The following is a 20,219-nucleotide window of genomic DNA, read 5'->3' on the forward strand; positions in this document are numbered from 1 at the left end:
GACCAAATGCTGGTCAATATCCAGGTTTGGGCTGACAAGCGGCAAATAACATTCTCGCCATGTGCCAGACAATGAGCACCTCTAACGTGAAAGAATCTAACCATTGTCCCTTGATATTCAATGGCATTACCATTGCTGAAAGCCCACTATCAACATGCTGGGGTGTTAGCATTGACCAGAAACTGAACTGGATTAGCCATATAAATATGACTACAAAAGCAGGTCAGAGGTTTCCTTGGCCATTTTTGAATTGACGTCATCAGGTCCCAGAGTCAATGTTGCAACACTTATACTGTGGTGACTAGCACTGTATGCAGTAATCCAGTTATGGTCTAATTGGTATTTTATATAGTTCTAGTGTAACCTCCCTGCTATTATACTCTAGGCCTTAGCCAATTAAGGAAAGTATTCTATATACCTTCTTGACCACCTTATCCACTTCTCCTGCTACAACTGGAGATCTGTCCTCATAATCTTAAAAGTAGAAGCAGTCCATTCAAGAGTGGAATCAGAAAGCATATCTTTTCAAACCCTTCAAATAACAATCATAGAATTATAGAAACCCTACAGTGCAGAAAGAGGCTATTCGGCCCATCGAGTCTGCACCAACCACAATCCCACCCAGGCCCTATCACCATATCCCTACATCTTTATCCGCTAATCCCTCTAAGCTACACATCTCGGGACACTGAGGGTCAATTTAGCATGGCCAGTCAACCTAACCCGCACATCTTTGGACTGTGGGAGGAAACCGGAGCACCCGGAGGAAACCCACGCAGACACAGGGAGAATGTGCAAACTCCACACAGACAGTCAAATCATCCTGTAATCTTCCCAAAGAATATAAGTTTATTTAGTTTATACAATCCGTCTTCCTAATTTGCCTTTATGTACTCTTAGTTCGGGAATCAAAACATCAAATACTGAAATGCTCAGCAGGTCAGGCAGTATCTAAGGAGAGAAAGTTGGAATTTTCTGACTGTTTATGCCGGTGATCTCTGGTCCTGCTGACAGTGTGCCCCCGCTGTGGGTTCCCCGGTGTCATGGTGTGCAATCAATGGGTACTCTCATTGACAGCAACAGGACCAGAAAATCCTGCCACTGAACAATGCGTTGCCTCCCGCTGTGAGAAACATGCCATGGGGAGGCTAGAAAGTCCCTCCCAAAAAATAATTAACATTTCAGATTCATGACCTTTCATCCAATCTGGTATGAATGCCTTGTGGGGGTAAAAGTCACATCTGCCAGTGCAATTTTTGAATGTGCCAATCTGAAACACTCAGTCACAGACATCTTGCACTGGAGGACCATCAGGTTTCAGGCAGACCAAAGAGCATCGTTCATGGAGTGTAAGTGAACAAAGAACAATACAGCACAGGAACAGGCCCTTCGGCCCTCCAAGCCCGCGCCGCTCCCTGGTCCAAACTAGACCATTCTTTTGTATCCCTCCATTCCCACTCCGTTCATATGGCTGTCTAGATAAGTCTTAAATGTTCCCAGTGTGTCCGCCTCCACCCCTTGCCTGGCAGCGCATTCCAGGCCCCCACCCCCCTCTGTGTAAAATATGTCCTTCTGATATCTGTGTTAAACCTCCCCCCCTTCACCTTGAACCTATGACCCCTCGTGAACGTCACCACCGACCTGGGGAAAAGCTTCCCACCGTTCACCCTATCTATGCCTTTCATAATTTTATACACCTCTATTAAGTCTCCCCTCATCCTCCGTCTTTCCAGGGAGAACAACCCCAGTTTACCCAATCTCTCCTCATAACTAAGCCCCTCCATACCAGGTAACATCCTGGTAAACCTCCTCTGTACTCTCTCCAAAGCCTCCACGTCCTTCTGGTAGTGTGGCGACCAGAACTGGACGCGGTATTCCAAATGCGGCCGAACCAACGTTCTATACATCTGCAACATCAGACCCCAACTTTTATACTCTATGCCCCGTCCTATAAAGGCAAGCATGCCATATGCCTTCTTCACCACCTTCTCCACCTGTGACGTCACTTTCAAGTGGTGGGACTCGATGGGCCAAATAGTCTTCTTCTGTGTGATAATGGCTCTCTGAGACCTGCTATCACTGGTCCTTGGGCTCCATTCTCCTTTTCTTTCCATTGTTGCTATGGGAACAGGCATAATGGACAAGAACATTGACCCCAATGTCCTTACCAGTGAGACATTTTACACTCTGCTATTATTTTAACTAACTTTTTAAAAGTTTAATTTCCCTCAGCTACAAGTCATGACTTGAATGGTGTGATTGCATCAAAAAGGCTTTATTTCTGATGCATGCATGCAAACACCAGTCCAAATGGAACACTAAGTGATTATCAGGGCAGTTTACAGGCTGGGGTGCTTTTATCTGAATAATGAAATTAGGAAGAAACTTTAATTAGAGTTCTTTAAAATGATGAAATTGATAGGGTGAATATGTCCACTTGTGAACAAGCCAGAACATGGAGCAGATATAGTCAGTCATTGATAATATAGAGAATTTAGGAGGAATTTCTTCACATAGATTTTTGAGAATGTGGGCTGGTTGAAGCAAGTAGCATAGATTAATTTAAGGGGAGGCTCAATACATCCACTAGGAAGCAGGGGAAACAGGTAGGAGGGGGTAATTATAGTGGGAGGAGGCACTGGAGGAGTATAAAACACCAGTATAGAGCATGTGAGCTGAATGGCTTGATTCTGTATTGTAATTTTATGTCAACTACGTTTCGACGGTGATAAAGTATTTTAAAGGGTTATGAGACATCCTTGCCGTCAACTACGCACATCCTAAATGAGGGAATTTGGGCATTGTAACAGTACTTAAATTCAAAAACTCAATATTTCCAAAATGCCTACATCTCTCATTGTGTGCTAAAGGCTTTCTTGTATGCTAGATAAATACAAACACGATAGCTTCTTTGGATAATCATCCAAGGATTTATGCCTTATCTTTCTAAATTGCATCATTCTGTCTGCGTGGTCTAATGGTCTGTTGTAGTGCACGTAATCACGTAGCTGTGAGAAGTACAGAAAGCAACTGCCTACAAGTTTTGACTATGAAAATGTATTTTGCATTTTGCCTCCTGACAGTTAATTACCACAGTACGTGATTGTGCTCGAAAGCATATACGCCATATTGCAATGAGAGCTCAGATTTTAAAAAATAGTTCAAACGTGCATTTTTTAATTGATTTGTTGTTTTTCTATTTTTTCAAAACGCTTAATTTGTAAATAAAGTAATTGATTTTTGCTTGCAAAGTAATCGCTTTAAATGTAAAGTGTTTTTCTTTCTAATGAAAGACACGTGTCTAAAATGAAAAAAGTGGGCAGGGCTGAATCTGGACGCTTTATAAAAACCTCCTACATCCGCTCATATCAAAACAGTACCAGCCAGCAGTGAAAAATATACGCCAAGAAACTCGCTGAACTTTAAACGATAAAGATTTTAAAAACAAACGGGCTGATTGCCCTACGAGCTTAACTAAGTGCGAGATCGTTATTTAGTTCGAGGTAAGTTTTGCCTTTATGATTTAACAGTTACTTTAAACATATTAACTTTGATTTACTTTGGAGTTTTGAAATAGAAATCAAGCGTCGATTGTGTAACAACAAACTTGAGTTATAACTTCTGACGAATTCGGCAGATGAGAGATTTAGTCTCATCAGCATCGTGTAACATTTTAGAAACTGTAAATGAGATTGGGAATGAAATATAAATAACTGTTCAACTCTTTGCTCAAGTATTTTGGAGTTACAACCCACATGGAAGTCTCTTCAGCTGACATCCTCGTCTTCGTACGATTGGATTCTCTTCACGGCGTTCTTGATGGATATAGCCATATTTACTGTACTACATTTAGATATCCTGTCGTCTCATCTTCCTGTGTTTATACAATATTCTCAACTTCTGGTCATTGATCTCTTTCCCCTCCACCCATCCCAGTCACGCAGTATGCAACAATGATACCTGTTCGTGAATACTACATAGACCTAATGGCTTTACTCTAACGACGCGTTCGCACAAAAGAAACAATTAACTACTATGTTGTGTAAACAAAATCGACGTCCTTAAGAGTTCCGGGGGCACGTCGGCTGTACAGGTGCCACTCAGCAATTTATTCCCCGTAAAACATTGATCTGAGGTGTTATCTAGATGTAAACAACAGTTCAAAGAACCCAATACTTTTAAGCATAAGTGGCCAAACAATTGGTACCCCCCCCCCCCCCCCCAAAAAAAAGTAAGTGACTGGGAATACACTGCATGTCGATCTTTTACAGTTTGGCTAGAGTTCTAAACCACGAGCTTGACTGCGAGGGCTTCATTTGTTACTTGAACCCTTCATTCCTTCCCCATTGGGTTGCTCACAACGTGCACTTGCATCCACCCACAAGCTACCTTGCTGAGGTGTGGTTAGCATTATTAGTTGAAAGCAATCTTGAGGGCGGGCCTTGAGTATTATGTTGCTGTAATCATTGCATGCAATTAAAATGAATCAAATGAGATAGGTGCTTGGTGGCCGGTTGCAGACACGATGGGCCGAAAGGCTGTGCTGTAGAGCTGTAGGACTTGTGCGAATAAGAGATGGCCAATGCTGGACAGCTGAAATGAGAAAATAGTGTAATTTTATATTTATTTTAAATGTGAAACGTTTAGCGTTGAATTCCAGGTCTTTGCTTTCTTCTCTTCCCCTCTCAGCCAGCTGGTGATCAAAAATGGACAAGTGGGAATGAGTAGATTTTCTTGGGCTGATGATTATCCTGCTCTTAGGACCTCAGAAGGTTTAGTTAACGGTATCTGGGAGCAACTATGAATCTCCACCTAATCACTTTGTTGTTGGGGGGGGGGGGGGGGTGTGGCATGCGGAACTTGCCTCGCAATTGGGAGCCTTGACTAGTGAGAGTCCTTTCCCATTAGCAGGATCCCATTTTGAAAAGTAGCGGTGGGATACGACGACCCCAAGGCTGCGCTAACCACACCTCCGCTTGCTGGCGAGTTCATATTTCCAACATTCACGCCCCCCAATAACCTGATGGTGTTTGTCATTCTCCTTTTCACTCTTGAACTCTAACGCTCTGAAGTTTACCGGTCAGCTTGTGGACTTTATAGCGACTCCCTCCGACGCTCCCACACTCCAGGCGGCGCCACCGGGCACTCGGGAGCCCCAAGGCCGACTTCAACCGGAGGAAGTTTTCATAACGACTCGGATTTTGGGGGGGGGGGGGGGGCATCTTAAATTTTTTTATTATTAAATTGAAGCGTGCCGTGAATTTGTTTTAGACTGTTTTGAGAACTCTATATATTTGGTCGTTTTTTAAAAAATTTAAGCCCATGCGTTGGCTAAATGGACTGAGGCACCGCTGAGATTTGAACTCGGAGTCTCGAGACATGTGTTTTTAACCGACTCGGGTGGCTGACGTTTTGACTCAACCAGTCCAAGCGACCTTTGACCCGAATCCTGGCTCTAACCGTTTTAACCGCCGCCGATGGGGGGGGGGTGCCCAAAAAGCGGGTGAGAGGATCAACTGTCAATCGCAGATGGGTCCCGCCCATTACCCGGTGTTGAAAGCGGGTGGTCCAGCTGTCAATCACAGGCCCCGCCCACTGCCGCACTCTGGTGGGGAGGGGCAGCGTAATAAAGGGCGGATTAACGCACTTGCCGCCTCTGGCTGCGCGGCCGTGATTTCAAAAGCAGTCGCTCGAGCTAACGGCAAGACGGCTTGTCGGGAGAGGCTGCCATCTTGTATTGGACCTTCAAATTGCGGGTAACTATTAACCCCACCAAAACAAAAAAAAACCACACTGGGCGTCGTCGAGGATCACTGAAATCATCACATTACTACCTCGTGATTTGAAATCGAGGATTTGATTTATGTCCATCATAGTACGGTTATAGGAAACGCCAGGTTTTTAAAAATATATTGGTACTTTAGCCAATTCCAATCATGGTCCCCACATGAGGGACAAACCAGATCTAAGCTGACAAGATCTTGCATCCCATCTTGAGCTCGGTCAAACAAGATTCAAGCTGACGGGATGAGGCTTTGCACCCCCTCCTAGGTATCATCTGATGCCTCATTTCAGCCAAAAGTCCAAGATAGCTTTGAAAAATTGTATCAAGTAAAACCTCAGTTTAACCTCTGGCTACCCTGACCCTTTAATCCTCCTGTAGCTTGGGCAAACCACCACCGTGGGCGTCAGCAGTCCACCCCAAGTGCAATGGGCTAGCCTCTTCTGCTTGTCAGTTAATTTTAACATGATAAGCTGTTACATCCAGCAAGAAGGGAATGATCACTTTATTTTTCTCTCCCTACAGATGCTGCCAGAGCTTTTCTTCATCCTGCTATATTTTGTTTATTTCATTTGGTATTCAGGGATACCGGTTGTCAAGGTAGTGCTCTTGGGCAGATGTGAAAAATGGCATGACAAAATGGACATATTCATCTTACTTGAATGGCAGCACCTCTCGACGGGGCCCATATCTACTGAGTAGCGTTATATTCTCGTGTGGTGTGAACCCACAACCTTCCCAGTGCAGGGGGAGAGTGCTGCCACTAAGTACAAACTTTAACATACGCAGTTAGTCAATGGTAGTGTTGATGCTCATGGCCAGTCTGAAGGAAATTGACCTCTGATCTTGTGATCTCTGGTGTGGATTTTCCTTTTTTTTTTCTTGCCATTCATTCAGTCACCAATGTAAATCCTTCGATCAACAGCCAGCCCAGATTGGAGGATTTTCAGACTGCAAACTAGGAAGTTAAAAACGAAACTAATTTACAGACAGTGAAGTAAAGATTAGTGATACGTTGACAGTTTCCTAAATCATACATTCAAGGACATGGTTACTTCATAGTAAGAGTTCAGGATAGTAGATTGGCCATACACAAGAATTAGGAAGTATAGGAGTCTATAATATGTGTGCCACTCATTTTTTAATGATGTTTAGATTTGGGCATTGTGCTTCTGATTGGAGAATTGCAAATGTTACTCCATTAGATTTTGGAAGGGGGGGGGGGGGGAGAAAGAGACAAGAAAACTGACAATGTTACTTTGGGGCGGGGGTGCACAGTGTTTCCAACCCCTTGTATGAAAGTAGGAGCAAGCCCAACTCTGGTCAGCTTATTCCGCAGCCATTAAATGGCTGGCCCTTAATTGGCTTGAGGTGAAACCTCTATCTTCCTGAGGAGCGGAGGTTCCGTCTATTGGCTATTCCTGGAGACTGGCAGCAATGTTGTCACAGTAATGTCACCAGGTGAATGGTGACTGCAGCAAGGTAAAGGTAGACATACAGATTTGGTCTCGTCCAGCAGAGGCCAGGCTCAGTGTGGGGGGGGAGGGATATAAGCTGGCAAGTGGTGGGTGGGGGGGGAGGGATATAAACTGGCAAGGGGCGGGGGGGGGAAACATGGGTGAGGGGAGGTTTGAACCTTGGCTGGGGAAGGTGTCCTCCTGTGGACAAGGAACACATAAAAGAATGAAAGCAGGAGTAGGCCACCAGACCCTTTAAACCTGCCCGCCATTCAATATGATCATTGCTGGCCCTCCATTCCTTTTCTGTGCCATTTCCCCATAGCCCTCTTTCTCGATCAATCAAATATTGATCCATCGCCACTTTAAAACTTCTAACCGGGGAAGAAAATTGCAGAGATTTACTATCCTCTGCAAGAATAAATTTCTATGCACTTCAGTTTTAATGACAGGTCCCTTATCCTTATAGCTGTGTCCCGTTGTTTGAGACTCTCCCTCTAGTGAAAAAATTTCACCATCTACTCTGTCAAGCTCCCACCATGGAATCCCTATTGTGCAGAAGGACAATACTTATCCCAGGAATTAGCCTTTGGACTGCCTCCAATGCCACTATATCCTTTTTCAGGTAAAGGGACCAAAAGGCCTCACCCTGTGCAACTGCAACAACACCTCATTTTTAAACTCCAACCCATTTGCAGTAAAGTCCAAATTGCTGTTTGCCTTCTCAACTACTTGTACCTGCCGGCTATCTTTGATGATTCATGCACTAGAACTCCTACATCCTTCTATACTTCACTCGCCTGCAGTCTCTCCAATTTTGATTACCGAAGTGCATGACCTCACTTCCCCACATTAAACTGGTTTTTGCCCTCTCAGAGTCATGGAAACGGGCCCTTCGGCCCAACTTGTCCATGCTGCCCTTTTTTTAAAAACCGCTAAGCTAATCCCAATTGCCCGCATTTGGCCCATATCCCTCCACCCATGTAACTGTCTAAATGCTTTTTAAAAGGCAAAATTGTACCCGCCTCTACTACTACCTCTGGCAGTTTGTTCCAGACATTCACCATCCTGTGTGAGGAAAACATTGCCCCTCTGGACACTTCTGTATCTCTCCCCTCTCACCTTAAACCTATGCCCTCTAGTTTTAGACTCCCCTACCTTTGGGAAAATATATTAAAACTATCAAGCTATAAGATCACCCCTCGGCCTTCTACGCTGCAGAAAAAAAATTCCCAGTCTATCCAGCCTCTCCTTATAACTCAAACCATCAAGTCCTGGTAGCCTCCTAGTAAATCTTTTCTGCACTCTTTCTAGTTTAATATCTTTTCTATAATAGGGTGACCAGAACTACACACAGTATTCCAAGTGTGGCCTTACCAATGTCTTGTACAACTTCAAAAGATGTCCCAACGCCTGTATTCAATGTTCTGACCAATGAAACCAAGCATGCCAAATACCTTCTTCACCACTCTGTTCAAGGAGCTATGAACATGTACCCCTAGATCTCTTTGTTCTGTAACTTTCCCCATGCCCTACCATTAATTAAATCCTGCCCTGGTTCAATCTACCAAAATGCATCACCTCGCATTTATCTAAATTAAACTCCATCTGCCATTCGTCAGCCCACTGGCCCAATTGATCAAGATCCTGTTGCAATCCGAGATAACCTTCACTGTCCACTATGTCACCAATCTTGGTGTCATCTGCAAACTTATTAACCATGCCTCCTATATTCTCATCCAAATCATTAATATAAATGACAAATAACAGTGGATCCAGCACTGATCCCTGAGGCACACTGCTGGTCACAGGCCTCCAGTTTGAAAAGCAACCCTCTACAGCCACCCTCTGGCTTCTGTCAAGAAGCCAATTTTGTATCTATTTAGATACCTCGCCCTGGATCCCTTGAGATTTAACCTTGTGCAACAACCCTACCACGTGGTACCTTGTCAAAGGCCTTGCTAAAGTCCATGTAGACAACATCAACTGCACTGCCCTCATCTACCTTCTTGGTTACCCCTTCAAAAAACTCACCCAAATCTATTTACATCTTGTTGAAGAATCACAATATCCTCATTGCAGCATGCCCTTCTACTTTGGAAGCCTTGCATTTTGTTCCTTCCTCCAGGTCATTAATGTAAATAGTGAACAATTGTAGTCTAAGAACTGATCGCTGCGTACTCCACTCGTGTATCTTTTCATTCTGAAAAGGACCCATTTATTCCAACTCTCAGAAAACAATGTGACAGCCAGTTTTCAATCCATGCTAACATACATCCTATTCCATGGGCAATCTTCATGCATCTGTCTCTTATGCGGCACCTTGTCAAATGCCTTTTTGGAAATCTAAATACACTCTTGTTCTCCTTATGTCCTCGAAGAATTTGAGCAAATTTGTCAAGCAAGATTTGCCTTTCGTAAAATCACGTTGACTCGGTTTGATGATATTCAGCTTTCCTAAATGCTTAGTTGTTTACTCTTTGATTATTGACTCCAGCGTCTTGCCAATAATGGATGTTAAACTATCATAGAAGAAATCATAGAAACCCTACAGTGCAGAAAGAGGCCATTCGGCCCATCGAGTCTGCACCGACCACAATCCCACCCAGGCCCTACCCCCATATCTCTACATATTTACCCACTAATCCCTCTAACCTACGCATCCCAGGACACTAAGGGCAATTTTTAGCATGGCCAATCAACCTAACCCGCACATATTTGGACTGTGGGAGGAAACCCACGCAGACACGAGGAGAACGTGCAAACTCCACACACAGTGACCCAAGTCGGGAATTGAACCCAGGTCCCTGGAGCTGTGAAGCAGCAGTGCTAACCACTGTGCTACCGTGCCACCCATGTAAACTAACTAACTAACTGGGATTCAACTCCCCAGCCCAGCAGCAAGGCTCACCAGGCCTCACCTGGCACTCTTGCCACACCATGGGCTTCTCATGTATGGATAAATTGTCAGATGTGGGAGGAGGGAACCCATGATTAATTTGGCCATAGGTGAATCAGAGGGGTGGGCATGCCAGCAGCTGGGAGCAGTGCTGCTGGCATGGTACCAAATTTGACAAATCTAAGAAGGCCATATTATTTGGAGATGTGTAATTTTTGGCACCTTCAGCTGAAGTACATGTTGGTCCCCAGAGACTGGAGATGTAATAGGGAATGACAATGGCAGAGACTATATTGTGGGGAATAAGGAAATAGCAGAGACATTAGGCAGATATTTTGTATCTGTCTTTGTGAAGACAGAAGTTTCATACTAGGAATAGAGGGTAACCTAGGTGGTAAAAAGAGGAAATTTAACTAAATAGCAGCAACGAGTAAGTGTTCAAGAAACTTGACTAAAACCTAACATCCTCAGGACCTGATAGCTGCAGAGATAATGGACATTCTAGTGACAATTTTCCAAAATTCCCCAGATTCTGGAACTGTCCCAGCAGATTGGAAGTTAGCAAACACAACATCAATTTTCCAAGAATGGAAGAAGAGAAAACTGAATTACAGGCCTGTAAGTCATCAGGAAAGTGCTGGAAACTTTTTAAAAACCTTAATTCAAGGATGTGGGCTTTGCTGGCTTGCTCGGCATTGATTGTCCATTCCTAATTGCCCATGAGAAGATGGTGGTGAGCTGCCTTCTTGAGCCACTGAAGTCATAGAATCATAGAAACCCTACAGTGCAGAAGGAGGCCATTCGGCCCATCGAGTCTGCACCGACCATAATCCCACCCAGGCCCTACCCCCACATATTTACCCTCTAATCCCGCTAACCTACGCATTTTAGGATTCTATGGGGCAATTTTTAACCTGGCCAATCAACCTAACCCACACATCTTTGGACTGTGGGAGGAAACTGGAGCACCAGGAGGAAACCCACGCAGACACGAGGAGAATGTGCAAACTCCACACAGACAGCGAGCCGGGAATCGAACCCGGGACCCTGGAGCTGTGAAGCACCAGTGCTAACCACTCTGCTACCGTGCCGCCCCTTCTCGTGTACACCCACAGAGGTATTGGGGAGGGGGTTACAGGGTTTTAACCAAGTGACAGTGAAAGAACAATGATAATAGTTCCATGTTGGGTTAGCAAGTGACTTTGAGGTGGTGTTCCCATGTATCTGCTGCCCTTCAAGGTGGTTGTGGGTTTGAGAAGTGTTGTGTAAGGAGCCTTGGTGAGTTCCTACATTGCAGCTTGTAGATGGTATACATTGCTTCTACTGTGGCAATGAATGTGGAAGGGTTGCCAATCAAGCAGATTGCTTTGCTTTGTTCTGGATAGTGTCAAGCTTCTTGAATATTGTTGGAGCTAGTTACTAAGGAAGTCAAAAAATTGCTCCTGCCAGAGCAATATTTAGCATTGCTGGGTAGATTTGTGTGTTGTAGTGGAAGAGTTTGGCTGGGAACATGGAGCACAAGCTTTTTGTAGTACTGGTGAAATGACTGTCAGGACCTATAACCTTGCAGTAACCAGTGCCTTCAGCCATTTTTTTTTGTTACGTGGAGTGAATCGAATTGGCTGAAGACTCGCAACTCTGCTGAAGGACACCAAGATTGTCCACTTTTGGCAGAAGGTTGTTGCAAATCCAATCCTTCATACTTTAAACTGTGCTGGACTCCCCTGCCATTGAGGTAAGGGATATTTGTGGACCTAATCTTCCAGTGAGTTAATTGTCCAACAGCATGGAAGTGGCAGGTCTACAGAACGCAAGTCTGATCCATTCCTGCAGATTTATGGTAATGGTAGACTGGGGAATATGTTTGGATATGAGGTTACACAATATGGTTGTATACAAATCTGATGCTCACGGTGTCTCATAGAATCCCTACAGTGCAGAAGGAGGCCACTCGGCCTATTGAGGCCACACTGACCACAATCCCACCCAGACCCCACTCCTGCAACCCCACATATCTACCCTGCTGATCACCCTGACACTAGGGTCAATTTAGCATGGCCAATCAACCTAACCTGCACACCTTTGGACTGTGGGAGGAAACCCACACAGGCAAAGGGTGAATGACCTGAGGCTGGAATTGAACCTGGGTCCCTGGCGCTGAGGCAGCAGTGCAAACCACTGTGCCACTGGTCTCATGAATGCCTTGTTTGAGTTCTGTGATCGGTTTGAAATCTATTCCGTTTAGCAAGTGGAGTACCACACAAAGTGGGGGTATCCTTAATGTGAAGGTGGAATTTGGTCAACTGATCACCTCAGAGTCCTTGTGGAGAGAATGTTGCGATATGACCGTTTTGTTCACTAGGCCATTTCAGGACAGTTACAATTTAACCACATTGCTGGGGTCTGGCGTTACATGGTAACATACAAATTGGGAGCTGGAGTACACTGGTTGGTCCCTAAAGCCTGCTCTGCCATTCAATAAAATTATGACTGATCTGAGTGTGGCATCTATTCTATCTAGCCCCTATGCCTTTAGGTTTTCGACTAAAGGGACAATCTTTCCCACTTTAACAATTGTCAATGACATAGCTGCCACTGCTGAACAAGTTATGAAGATTCATGACCGTCTTCATTTTTAAATGGAGAACTCTTTAAAATGTGTCTTGAGCTCTAGTCTCTCCCACAAGGGGAAACATCCTGCCTGTTTGGTCTCCTCAGGATCTTGTGTTTCAATGAGATCACCCCTCATTCTTCTAAACTCAATGGATACAGGTCTAACTTGTCCAACTTTCCGTGAAACTCAGCTACCCCTTCATCACCCCTTTATCCCAGGAAGCAGTCAGGTGAACATTGCCATTTAAGATTTGGGGCTGGGAGTGGTGAATGATTTGCAGATGCCAAAAGCACTTTTTTAACAGAACACAGTATTAGAAGAACTAGTAAATAGACTGGTAACACCAGGGATTAACTTTGCCAAGCCCAAAGTGATGCATATCTCAATAACCAAGAAAGCGAATTCCTATTAGAAGAACTAGTAAATAGACTGGTAACACCAGGGATTAACTTTGCCAAGCCCAAAGTGATGCATATCTCAATAACCAAGAAAGCGAATTAGGAACAGTTCTAGCACTGTAACCTCACAGCACCAAGGACCCGGCCTTGGGTGACTCTCTATGGAATTTGCACATTCGCCCCATCGCTGCATGGGCCTTCGGGTGCTCCAGTTCCTCCCACAGTCCAGAGATGTGCAGGCCAGCGGGATTGGCTTTGCTAAATTGCCTCTTAATGCCAAAGATATGTAGGTAAAGTGGATCATCTGCAGTAAATGTGTAGTGTTGTGGGGGTAGGATGCTCTTTTTCGAAGAGTCAGTGCAGAATGGATGAGCCAAAATGTCTTTCTGCACTAGGTATTCTATGAAGAACAGATGAAAGAATTTTGTTATATTGGAAGTATAATATTTGCAGATGAAAGGTGCAACAAATAAATTGGAACAATGGAAAATGCTGCATTTGGTAGAAAGAGATGGTTGATGACCAAAAAGCTGAATAAACGATTTAAGAAATGACTCGTAAAAAGCTTGATTTGAATTCCACCCCCCTCTCTATGGATGTGAGACTTGGAAAGAGAAGACCAACTTGCAAAATGCCTTTCAGATGTGGGCTTGGAAGAGAATGGAAATTATTAAGTTGGACAGAGAATCCGTTGGAACAATTGAACAAGCAAAGACTTCCTGATGTATTTAGGAGTGGACAGATCGGGCACATTTCAAGAGAACAGACTTATAAGAGACACGAGAAGATTCAAAGAAGAAAAGAGAAAGTCATTGTTGGGTGACTTGTAAATTGCAGAAGTTATTAGTAAATGAAAAAGCTGGTACAAGGCTGAGAAAGCTGGAAAGACTGAGTGAAGGGCCTATCTCTGGCAGTGCACACAATGTTGATGTAAGATTGATCTCTGTTGGTTTATATGTGTTTCTCTGCCAATTTATACAAGATTAATGTAATTGTTGCCAAAAAAATTCAGTGGCCAAGCTACTCAACAATTTTATCAACCCTGAATGTTAAGTTTACATTATTCAACATGCATGTGTGCACACAAGGTCATGTCTTGAACATTGCTAAAAAGACATTGCAGAAGTTTTTCATCTTTCACACGTCAAGACCAGCGCAGGAACTCTATTATGGAAGAATAGAAGTGTTATTTAGTTGGCAATTCAAGTCTGGCTGAGGTGATGAAAGCAGCAGGGACTATTGGCGCCTAAATCTCTCGGTAATTCAAATTTTTTTTCTCCTTTGGAATAAATTGGCATTCTTGTGTTTCTTTTTGTCCTAATTAGCATACGACAGAAGTGTTGTTAGCATGTCTCCAACAATATTCAAGATCCTGTTTCTTTATGTTTGCATAGCAAGATGCAGTTGTTAGCAATCTAAATAGAGGCCGAAATGGTGATTAAGTATAGTACTTGAAACATAGTATATCCTCTTCGTACCATTAAATAGTCATTGGGTTGATGACTTTTGTTGGTTAGCACGTTTCTTTTTCTGGGCTTATTGGACTAGATGCATTTTGGAGAAAAACATTTCTGCATTAATTGAAATTAATCCCAATTAAATCTCTTGTGTTCTCCCACATCCTGCCAGAAGTTACAATCTGCAAGGACACTGTACCATATTAACTTCACAAGAAGGACAGTATAAATGCAAACCTTTTAACAAATTATATACTTAATACCCCATTTCTAGACCAGTCACCAATACACAAGCTAGTTGTTCTTTCCTCTGCCCCTCCCATTTAGTTTCCATCTCCTGACAACTGAGACACTTGTTCCATTGATTCCCTAATTACATCACTGAAATGTCAATTTGCATGTCTGAGCCCAGAAAGTAAGTATGAATGTATTTATAGGTGGGGAAAATGATGATCTGATCCATCGAATGTCCAGATGTTACTGAATGTTATCTGGAATGGTGGTGGCTAAATTTGTTTCCTCCCATCCCAAGAATTAGGGGCTGATTGCAGCATATTTATTACCCTAATGTTTCTGCATTTCTTACCTGTTCAATATGTATTGATAAGGAAGGCATTTTGAGCTTGAATATCATTCAACTATCATAAGAAATGGAGGCAAAAAATGCTGCTTTCTGTTCTTATAATTCTCATCTATCACCTCATAGTTTTTTGTTCCCAATTGCACCATCCTTCATTTTAAGCCTTCCTACTGCCTACTTGTAAACAACCTAAAATGACATACATTCTTGATTAATGCACAATTCTCTTCAGTAATGAGTAATATACTTCCATCAGGACACACTCAAGTGCTGTAGTTTTATATGCAACCCTTTGCTAGTGTTCAATCTCTTGCCTTTTTGCTACTAGTATGACTAGAGTTCTCTTGCTAATGTTATAACAAGGGCTCCTACCATCCGCTACCTTTTTTGTCCCTAAATCCAAAATTGTATAGCATCATAGTTTAATTTTACTCGAACCTATTTTTCCTCTTAAATTTTTTTGGTCAAAATATATTATTGCATAGTGGCTTCTTAATTTATTCTTTTCCATATAATGTTTCCCAAATTGAGGGAAAAACAGTGCCTTAAATGCATTAGTATCCATTATGGACTCTAACTTGCAACTAGTAATGCACAGGCTGCAGGTGCATTTAAATTTATAAAATGCATTGTTATGAGTTCATTCATTTGAAATTTAATCACATTCTTTATTTAGCACACTGACTTTGATAAATTTGTTTGAATAAGACATTTGCTGTGCTGGCCCACAATGATTGCAGCATTGTGCAAATATGGTACCTGACCAACAATCCACCCTCTGTTAATATTCAGTGCTGAAATGATTCTGAAATGCAAGCATTATCTTGCAATGGTTATTCTCCCTTATTAAGACAAAACCAATATTTTTGTTTCTGGCTTGTATGAATATTCCACAACTTTGAAGCAACTGCAGCCAGTAATGTAAAGTGAAACACTACTTTGTGAGAACTAAAGATACGTAGATTTTCAGTTTCCTGCCTGCAGGTGAGAATGCTGATTAAATTCCCTGGGTGGTCTTCCCCGCTGTCTTCACACATCCTCAAACTCGTGTTTATAGTTAAACTTTGGTAGGAAGTGCTGTATACTTCTGGTATTTACCATTTTCTACTTGTATTGATATTTATAACTAATATTGGGTTTTGTCAATTGCCATTGCATTCAGTGAATGATATTAAGATTCTGACAAGGGAGTTGTTGAGAAATTGTTTAATATTCCTCATCAAAGCGGGGTTTTTTTGTCATTCCTCTATTTCCTCCCACCACCACCAGTTTGCTGCAATAGCCAGTTGAAGAGATATGCAGATCCTATATGTTGCGGTTGCCTAAATGGTCTTGCACATGTTCTTGATTTGCCTATTGAATGGTTAGTGCTTCTGCCAAATTTTAGCATGTTAGTCTTCATAAATGCAGTTACTATAGAACCTTGTTTTCCGAAAGATCAGGAAACAAATAGCATTAGATGTAAGGAATTTCATCATTTGAAGGACTACATTGCAGAGAGAAACTATGCATTATGGTGCAGGACATTTATACAGCAATATTGATTTCAAATTTCTGCCCAGAGAAGGTTTTTGAGTGGAATCAAAGCATAAAAGATTTCAGTATTTTAGTGAATTATGTCCATGGCAACTTTTGTGCTTGAATATCTGCCAATATTTTGTTAAGTAGGCTGCTTGATGCTGTTCCTCACAAAACTACTCTCTGGGTCAGAAAGACAAGTTTTTGCATAATTTGTGCTCTTCAGGGGTAGGGGGTTGGTATCCTCATTTGCATTCAAATTCACAGGCATCTGTGGCCACGTAATAAATTTTTAAACGTAATACTGTGAATGCTCTCTGCAAATTATTTTTAAAAGATGAAAAATGGCTTATTTCACAAGTCTTTGCTAATGAAAAGCTGATTAGGATTGTTTGGGGTCAATATTCTGCTAACCAGTGTGGCACTTAACCATGCCAGTGAAAATTTATAAATGCAAATGAGTGACATTTGGGTCCAGATTTAAGCACAACAGAGCTGCTTTTCCATGGCGGAACTAGCCAAATATTGGGCAGATCACATGGCCTTTAGACTAGAACATAGAACAGTACAGCACAGAACAGGCCCTTCGGCCCACGATGTTGTGCCGAGCTTTATCTGAAACCAAGATCAAGCTATCCCACTCCCTATCATCCTGGTGTGCTCCATGTGCCTATCCAATAACCGCTTAAATGTTCCTAAAGTGTCTGACTCCACTATCACTGCAGGCAGTCCATTCCACACCCCAACCACTCTCTGCGTAAAGAACCTACCTCTGATATCCTTCCTGTATCTCCCACCACGAACCCTATAGTTATGCCCCCTTGTAATAGCTCCATCCACCCGAGGAAATAGTCTTTGAACGTTCACTCTATCTATCCCCTTCATCATTTTATAAACCTCTATTAAGTCTCCCCTCAGCCTCCTCTGCTCCAGAGAGAACAGCCCTAGCTCCCTCAACTTTTCCTTATAAGACCTACCCTCCAAACCAGGCAGCATCCTGGTAAATCTCCTCTGCACTCTTTTTCCAGCGCTTCCACATCCTCCTTATAGTGAGGTGACCAGAACTGCACACAATATTCCAAATGTGGTCTCACCAAGGTCCTGTACAGTTGCAGCATAACCCCACGGCTCTTAAACTCCAACCCCCTGTTAATAAAAGCTCACACACTATAGGCCGCCTTCACAGCTCTATCCACTTGAGTGGCAACCTTTAGAGATCTGTGGATACGGACCCCAAGATCTCTCTGTTCCACCACAGTCTTCAGAACCCTACCTTTGACCCTGTAATCCACATTTAAATTAGACCTACCAAAATGAATCACCTCACATTTATCAGGGTTAAACTCCATTTGCCATTTTTCAGCCCAGCTTTGCATCCTATCTATGTCTCTTTGCAGCCTACAACAGCCCTCCACCTCATTCACTACTCCACCATCTTGGTGTCATCAGCAAATTTACTGATCCACCCTTCAGCCCCCTCCTCTAAGTCATTAATAAAAATCACAAAGAGCAGAGGACCAAGCACTGATCCCTGTGGCACTCCGCTAGCAACCTGCCTCCAGTCCGAGAATTTTCCATCCACCACCACCCTCTGTCTACGATCAGATAGCCTGTTACCTATCCAATCGGCCAACTTTCCCTCTATCCCACACCTCCTCACTTTCATCATAAGCCGACCATGGGGGACCTTATCAAACGCCTTACTAAAATCCATGTATATGACATCAACTGCCCTACCTTCATCAACACACTTAGTTATCTCCTCAAAAAATTCAATCAAATTTGTGAGGCACGACTTGCCCTTCACGAATCCATGCTGACTATCCCGGATTAATCCGCATCTTTCTAAATGGTCATAAACCCCATCCCTAAGTACCTTTTCCATCAATTTACCAACCACCGAAGTAAGACTAACCGGTCTATAATTACCAGGGTCATTTCTATTCCCTTTCTTAAACAGAGGAACAACATTCGCCACTCTCCAGTCCTCTGGCGCCATCCCCGTGGACAGTGAGGACCCAAAGATCAAAGCCAAAGGCTCTGCAATCTCATCCCTTGCCTCCCAAAGAATCCTAGGATACATTTCATCAGGCCCAGGGGACTTATCGACCTTCAGTTTATTCAAAACTGCTAGTACATCCTCCCTCCGAACATCTACTTCCTCCAGCCTATTAGTCTGTAACACCTTCTCTTCCTCAAAAACATGGCCCCTCCTTGGTGAACACTGAAGAAAAGTATTCATTCATCACCTCGCCTATCTCTACTGACTCCATACACAAGTTCCCACTACTGTCCTTAACCGGCCCTAACCTCACCCTGGTCATTCTTTTATTCCTCACATAAGAGTAAAAAGCCTTGGGGTTTTTCTTGATCCGACCCGCCAAGGACTTCTCATGTCCCCTTCTAGCTCTCCTAAGTCCCTTTTTCAGCTCATTCCTTGCTAACTTGTAACCCTCAATCGAGCCATCTGAACCTTGTTTCCTCATCCCTACATAAGCTTCCCTCTTCCTTTTCACAAGACATTCCACCTCTTTTGTGAACCATGGTTCCCTCACTCGGCCATCTCCTCCCTGCCTGACGGGGACATACCTATCAAGGACACCCAGTATTTGTTCCTTGGAAAAAGTTCCACTTTTCATTAGTGCCTTTCCCTGACAGTTTCTGTTCCCATCTTATGCCCCCTAGTTCTTGCCTAATCGCATCATAATTACCTCTCCCCCAATTGTAAACCTTGCCCTGCTGTACGGCCCTATCCCTCTCCATTGCAATAACAAAATACACCGAATTGTGGTCACTATCTCCAAAGTGCTGTCCCACAACCAAATCTAACACTTGGCCCGGTTCATTTCCCAGTACCACATCCAATGTGGCCTCGCCTCTTGTCGGCCTATCCACATATTGTGTCAGGAAACCCTCCTGCACACACTGCACAAAAACTGCCCCATCTGAACTATTTGAGCTACAAAGGTTCCAATCAATATTTGGAAAGTTAAAGTCCCCCATGACAACTACCCTGTGACCCCCACACATATCCATAATCTGCTTAGCAATTTCTTCCTCCACATCTCTATTACTATTTGGGGGCCTGTAGTAAAGTCTTAACAACATGACCGCTCCTTTCCTATTTCTAACTTCAGCCCATATTACCTCAGTGTGCAGATCCCCCTCGAAGTGCCTTTCCGCAGCCGTTAAACTATCCTTGATTAACAATGCTACTCCTCCACCTCTTTTACCAGCTTCCCTACACTTACTGAAACATCTATACCCCAGAACGTCCAACAACCATTCCTGTCATTGTTCTACCCACGTCTCCGTAATGGCCACAACATCGTAGTACCAATCCATGCCACAAGTTCATCTACCTTGTTCCGGATGCTCCTTGCATTGAAGTAGACACACTTCAACCCACCTTCCTGTCTACCGGTACCCACCCTTGACCTTGATACCTTCCCCAATACCTCACCACCCTCAACACTGACTTCTGGACTACAACTCCTTTGTCAGGGGAGTGGGA

At 43.3% G+C, this 20,219-nt stretch overlaps 1 protein-coding gene and 1 long non-coding RNA gene across 4 annotated transcripts in view; one reads left to right on the top strand and one right to left on the bottom strand.

The window, feature by feature from the left end:
• The window catches only part of LOC144495610 (uncharacterized), a 44,050-nt gene extending 39,948 nt beyond the window's left edge, over positions 1–4,102 (bottom strand). For both annotated transcript variants that reach the window (XR_013498300.1, XR_013498299.1), the window contains exon 1: positions 3,756–4,102. This is a non-coding gene — a long non-coding RNA (uncharacterized LOC144495610). The remainder of the gene's footprint in view (positions 1–3,755) is intronic.
• Positions 3,095–20,219, top strand: part of LOC144495608 (protein NDRG1-like) — a 73,661-nt gene continuing 56,536 nt past the window's right edge. Inside the window, exon 1 of one of the 2 annotated variants that reach the window (XM_078215805.1) lies at positions 3,095–3,503. The gene's annotated coding sequence lies outside the window, so the exon portion shown is untranslated. The remainder of the gene's footprint in view (positions 3,504–20,219) is intronic. The other variant, XM_078215806.1, reaches the window with a different exon arrangement.

This window comes from Mustelus asterias, chromosome 7 (genome assembly GCF_964213995.1).
Source record: "Mustelus asterias chromosome 7, sMusAst1.hap1.1, whole genome shotgun sequence".
Taxonomy (NCBI): Eukaryota; Metazoa; Chordata; class Chondrichthyes; order Carcharhiniformes; family Triakidae; genus Mustelus; species Mustelus asterias.